We start from the raw sequence: 7,064 nt of genomic DNA, 5'->3' as shown, positions 1-7,064 counted from the left end.
TGTCTCTCTCACTTTCTCTTTCTCTCCGTCTTCATAATTTTTTTCAGCTTTTTTAAAAAAAAAACTCACCCTTCTTGCTCGCTCGCTGTCTTTTCTCTTTCCAGTCCTATCTTCTCCCCTCTCTCTCTCTCTGTCTCCCTTTAGCTCTCTCTCTCGTTGTGTTAACTCCCCAGCTGCAGCCCTCTCACATCATTTCAGGCATGTCCCCGGTGCGGCGCTAACAACCAGTAATCACCGTTCTAATTAGCGGTCTCCCATTCAAACCAGGTCAAAGCCGTGTCCTTGTTCTCCCTTTCTCTCAGACCAGCTGCCACCATTCAAATGAGGGCGCGCTGGTTCAAGCCAGACACAATGGGTTTTATCTTGTAACGCACCACATTGAAAGTGACTGCTGCGTGTAATAATCATGAGACAGACACTGTCCTCTTTAGGGAATGCTGTCACTGAACTTGATTTTTGATGCGTTTTTTTCTCATAGCTCTCTGTACCAGCTGTCTTTTGACATTTGTTATACAATGTAGGTTATTCACAAACATATAGGGTTACTAGATAATGCATAAAGTTACTTATTGGACAACTTTTTTTCCTCTGAAAGGAAAACTGATTTGAATGAGGTTCTTTACAGAATCCGTATTTAACAGGTTGTAATTGTTATTGCAGCACAATGTTTTCGTACTTCTTGAGTGGGTGATCATAATTATAGCAATTAGGAACTTTCTCCTTCTTTTTCTTTCTGTCCCCATTGTTTTTGCGCTTGTAATGTGTATTTGTCTGTGTGAGGATGCCGCCATGTGTTTCGTGGTGTGTCTGGCACATGGGTACAAAATCCAAATAATTGCAATACTGTCACATTAGGGTGCTTTGTGTATTAGCATGTAGATTATACACCTGTTACTTCTATTTGTGTCCACCATTGTGCATATAAATATGTGGCACTACCAACTGCAGTAGTTTCCTGGAGTTCTGACTTAGAGCTGATCCATTATTGCACACACACAAAAAGTAACATAATCTCATGAACATCTTGAAAAAATCACTCTAAGTACTTCAGCAGTATCCTGAAGTCTGTATTCTATTCATTTTAAATGGAGCATCATGCAGTGTCTTGGGAATATAATTTAATAACATCTCAGGATAGAGTGTGGGCTGTTGCTTATTGCTTTGGGAGAGACTTCTTAATTTCCACAGATATTGAAACGGTCTGTCAGCAATCACAGAAATGTTGAGACAAGCCTATTTTGGTGGCTTTATACACCTCTAGTGTGCTCAGTCATCTATCCCTACAAAACCCAGCCATTCACTCGCAATAATTAGTATTCAGAACAGGTTTGCTCCCTTGGCGCAGACCTATAGCACAGCAGGAACAACTGCTGTTCACCTTTTAACCACAAGAGAGGGCAGAGGGCTCCCATTCAAAGCTGAGAGGTATGCAGTAGGTAGGTGACAGAGGTCAACTGTGTGATGTTTCCGACAGTGGGCTGATTGGGAACCTGTCTGATGGTGTGTGTGTCAGGGTAAAATGAATACTGGTTCAGATGCTTTTCATGTTTGTTTGGTGAAATTCATACTGGAGATACATTTGTGTTACTTCTGATCTAGAACTAAAGGTTATCTTATGAGATGCAGTAATTAATGCAGTCTTTCTGCAGTACTCAGCAGACCCCTAATGAATATTTTAAAACTGTTCATGCCTTACATATTAATGCTTACATGTGCCATTAGGTGGGTGCTCTTTTTTAAAAGCACATCATAAGTGCTTGCATTTTATCATGCATGGCCCCAGTGGGCACAGAAGTACTGTACTTTATGGCTGCCATGCTCTATCAAGTTATTTAAAAAAGGAATGACAAAAAGGTTGTGCACTCTTAATATGAACATACTCGGTTTAAAAGTGCACAAGGCATGGTTTATACTGTATATCTAAAAACCTGACAGAAAATGTACACTGGCGAGAAAGCTGTAGAGCTGGACTTACCAGTACTGCTATAAACTCTACATATACTAGGAAAACAATGAGGACTTAAGAGGATGTTACGTACATTGATGTCCTTCAAACTTTCACAGATGTCTTGCTGCAGCTTCGTTAAAGTTACTGTGTGGTGGAGGGGTTTCTGTAATTTAGGAGTATTTGCTCTATCTTTGTTGCTGCTCTCTAATTTTGTTAACAATTTGTGCAGCCACACAGCAGCTTGCCTAGTCATGCTTTGGTCATTACCAAGTTGGAAGTATGGCATGGTATACAATTATGTCTTATGCATGTATTTTAGCCTAATAAATAGAGGTGAGCTAGTGTTCTAGATGTTTACTATTAATCTTAATATGAGAGTTTTTAATCATCCTTTTAGTGCACCTTTTACAAATATTACAGAAAATCTGTAGAAGAGAATTGCTTGGTCACCAACCATGATTTTACAATTGGACTGAAGTCGTGCATGAGCAGCCAGTATCTATTTCAACAGTGCATGAAAAGTGCATGCAAACTTTAAATTTCTTGACCTTGCGTCCCCATGCATGCAGTACATTTTGATGTGTGTGGTGCACCCAAGCATCTGTGAGCTAGGCCAACATTTGCAGACACCTACTGCAGAGCCTTAAAACAAATATAATAACTTCATGTGGTAGTGATAGGTCAATTCTCATGACTAGAAATTCACAGACAATTATCATATATTAGGTGGTTTAATATATTAGTCTCAAAGCGGCGCCTGAGCTGCTGCATTGAAAATCATCTCATGTGCTACAAATGCCAAGAGTTAAGTAAACACCTTAAGCACTAATTACTATGTTGGGATAAAACCTAATTTATTTACACTTGGATTACCTAGAAATGTCATGCGGCCATATGTGCAAATTTTACAGATGATGCTTGCTGTGCTCTTTACAACACAGACAACTGCAATCAGCGTACCTATCTGTGCATCTCCACACATCATATCGGTGCAAGGTCTGAGTCTGCTTTGGGACAGGATTTTATATCAGCTATATTTTACTGCAGTGCTCCTCACCCAAACAAACACAGAGGTTTGTATTCATGACACAGCCTGAGCACAGGGCAAAGAGTTCCAGCTCATATCTTACACCTACACTCGCTGTTTTTCTTTTTTTCACACACTTTTCCTGCAGATCAGCTCTTTGTCTGTCTGGTGGCTTTCTTATTTTCGCTATTTCTGATCCTTAACACTTCTAGTTTTTAAGTAATTCTGCATGCCTTTTCCCATGTTCCTTTGCATTTTATATCAGTCGTGCCCCATAGCGATAAGACCAAATTATACCATTATACCGTAATTGTAAATTATGCTAACTCATATACATGTAGTAATTTGATTGAATTGACCTCAACCTTGGCCTAGCTCTCTCTCTCTCTCTCTCTCTCTCTCTCGCTTGCTCTGTATGTGTGTAAGTGTGTGTGTGTGTAAGCATGCCATGTTCCATAGCCCCTAACTGTCCGTGACCTAAAAAGCTTGCTAATTGCAGGTGAGGGAGGACACAGCAGCTGTTCCCCCAGACCTGCTACCCTCCTCCTCTGAACTGCAGCGTGACAAAAAATCAGCCACAACGCCTCCGAGCTCACCTGCAACAAATAAAAAATTAATACATTATTACCATATGTCAGCCATTTCAGAAAAATGGTGCCTTTTCTTGCAAAAAACATTCAATAGAATCACAAAAAAAGTTATTTTTTAATCACATTTTAGAGTTTGAAGATGCTGTGGGTCGGCTTCCATGGAGTCTGCCATGTTGAACCACAATGTTTCCAAAGCAGCCTGGAAGGGACAAACCAAACACTGGTTCTTGATAGGTGTGTTCGTGTTTTTTGTGTGTTTTACTTTAGCTTCTCTTTTGCGCTTGGAAGGGGAGTGTGAAGCGAGAAAGTTGTGATCTGCAATTACACATTTAGATGCCACTAAATTCTACACACTTGACCTTTAAAGGAAATTAAAAGAAAAAGAAAATTGTCATATTGTTTTTGAAATAACTAGAAAATCTGTGCTCTCTTCCTGTTTTGCGCCATAAAGTAAAACCTCAAATGGTGGCACGCTGTGAAAGGATGGTAAGACCAGCAAAGGCTTTTAGTCTTGCATTGGGTTAAATGTAGTCTATAAATCTGTGGTTCCCAATAAATTTTAATTCTGTACCTGTTTGCTTGCTCAAGATAGATGAGAGGATTGATACCACTCTTATATCTGTCTGTTTGCAGTCAGAAAATGATGATTTACCATTTTATGGGGGTTATGTGCTGGACTAGTTCTTGTCTGGGAGCAGTAACTTCCTGCAGTTATATGTGTTGGTTGGAGTCATATGTGGGGTCATGCAATTATGCATGATTTAAATGTGAATGTAATAAATCATTCTATAGTAGCTTTTCGAAATGCATCATCTTATTAATTGATCATAATTCAATACTGTTAAAGTCTATCATTATTCTGGCAGCACATCCCAGATCCCAAATGTATATCAATTTATAGTCATACTGATTAATCTTAAAAGGGAAAGTCAGTCTTGTTCAGCAAATGAGAAAGTCAACTGAATTTACCTTCCATTATATTTATGGTGCTAACAGACACCGTTGTGGAGGATTTATGTCCCATGCACTTTGGCGAGGTCAGCGAGTTCGAACACTGATGTGATAAAATCATTATGTACCTCCACACCAGAGGGGGGCAGTGTGGTGCTTCTTGAATCAAGCTGTCCAACTGCTCCACTCCCTTTTCGCTCTCCTCCCTCCCTCGCTTGCCTCTCTTCAGTGATCACAGCAGTACTGCAGAGAGACATGCCAGCCACTTTGATCATCGCACCAGGGGAGGAGAGAGATAGAGAGAGAGAGAGAGAGAGAGGGAAGGAGGGATAGAGGGATAGAGAAAGATAGGGAGAGAGAGCACATAGAAACAGAGTATCATGCAGCAGGACATTGAGGCTGATGTTAAAGAATTTGACATTTATTCTACAGCTGATGGAACAGCTACTGGAGAGCTAACAGGGAGATAGAGAGAGAGTGAATGAGTGAGCAAGGATGTGAAGATGAGAGAGCGAATGAATGCCAGTGAATCAGAAAGTGAGTGAGTGAACAAAGACATGAAGGAATGAATGAGTGGATGGCTGAGTTATTTTAAAAAAAGTACAGAAAGACAATGGACAATATTTATTATACAGCATACTTTACCCCTGGATTAAAAACAGTGCGCAACAGTATTAATAAACCCCACCAACATGTTGCGGTACACACTGTTTGCACCCTGAGGAAGAAGTCTTGCCTGCGCTGTAATGTGCTGCTGTATTTTCTTCCACTTTAAACCCAAGACAGTATCGAGTTTAATGTTTTCTGTGAGAATAAATGACGAAGTCGAGGCAGGTTATGCTAGAAAGACTCGTCATTATGATATGTGTATGTAGTGTATAATGACGTTGTGTGCTATGGCAGTATTCCACTGAGACGTGGATGTTATTACAGTAAAGTTCAAATTATATCACAATAATGAATGGGTAAAAAAGCTGAGGCACGATGTAAACAAACTTGCTGGTAACTGCAGCTTACAAGCCAAGGAAAGACAAAAGAGAATAAGGGCCACACCATTTAGCATATGAACTGACCAATCTTGGCATCTGAAGGTATGTTTTTAAGGTGTTCAGTGTGCTACAGTCGACTAATAAGCTATCTACCCTGCAAAAATGAATGTTAGCAGTGCACTTTTTCCACTTTGGCAAGAAAGAAATGGTGGGTTGCACTGATGGCGAAGCATCACGCAACACAATTCTTGCTCATCTCTGCTTGCTCATTAACAAACACTGTGTGAATAAGCAACCTACAACGGGACAAATTCCAGAAGCTCCGATTATGCTCTTCTTTTCCAGGGACATTTTCCACAACTGGAAAACACTAAACTTGCTGGCAACCCACAGCGGAGCTTGCTGGCGAAATTCAGCCACATTTAGGCTACATATAGTTTTACTTTGACCAATTTTCTGCCGTTGCGTTTTTGCGTTGCTGGTCATTTCCACGTGGCCTGTTGTCCCACAATGCTTGAGAGGTGATTCATCTGGGTCCCATAGAAAAGGAAGGGCTGAACTAATTTGGCTTAGAGTTATGTTGCACCTCGTTCAATGAGTGATTACCATCAGACCTTTTCAAAAGCTTTCAATCTGTTAAAGGGTAAAATGAACAACAACCCATGACTTTGCTACTGTCTCTCTCTCACCTTCTCACTTTTGCTATCTATCTTTCTCTGTCTCTTTCTTGCTAAAATGCCTTCAATCTTAATGTAGCATAAGGCACTGGTCCTTCAGTGGTTTAACTAGACTCAAAGTTGTGTTTTTAGACCAAACATCATTCAACAAAGACTTGTTCTGTTCCCTACGGGGGGGTTCAATTTTTATTCGTCATCAGGATTTGATGCATCCAAGTTCAGAATCATTCAGTTTTGGCACCTTGAAAGACATTACGCTTTTTTTAAATTCTCATTTACAACAACACAACGCAAAACCAAAGAACAAGAAAAAATGAGACAAAGAAAGAGACTAAGGCTGTGTGAGAGTTCAAAGAAACAGAGAAAATAAAGTAAAATGAAAAGGCAAGATAAGATTTTCTTCTGTTAAAAAAAGCCTTGATACGTTCTTTTTGTTTCAAGCGTAATGAAGCCCCACCCCAAAGTACCCACTCAAAGAAAATCAAAGAAAAATTGAAATAGACACAGTACTGTAACATTAATTTCTACTTTGTCACCCCACTGCCCTTACATGGTATCATTGTTCAATTGTTCAAAACATAGGTTCCTTAAAAGCAGATCGGATGATTTTGATTAGCATGCATGTAAATTCTTAATTTTTTGGAGTCACTTAGCTTCACCTCGCTGGTAGCCATGTTCTCTCACGCACTACTTTGTGTCTTTGGCAGTAGTGACGTTTCATTGTCCACAGTCTTCTTCAAGTTTGCTGAGAGATCCTCCAGTACCCAGTTCTCTCTTCACTCCGCCCCTTTATGGAGCAAAAAAAGTGAGGTCAACTTTTCACCTCGAGTTGACCCTGAACAACGATGGCTGCCAGGGTTTCCGGCGGAAGGCCAAAAGATT

The sequence above is a fragment of the Morone saxatilis genome, unplaced genomic scaffold, assembly GCF_004916995.1.
Source record: "Morone saxatilis isolate NCDOM2014 unplaced genomic scaffold, NCSU_SB_2.0 Contig17, whole genome shotgun sequence".
NCBI lineage: Eukaryota > Metazoa > Chordata > Actinopteri > Moronidae > Morone > Morone saxatilis.
This window is presented reverse-complemented; position numbering follows the sequence as displayed.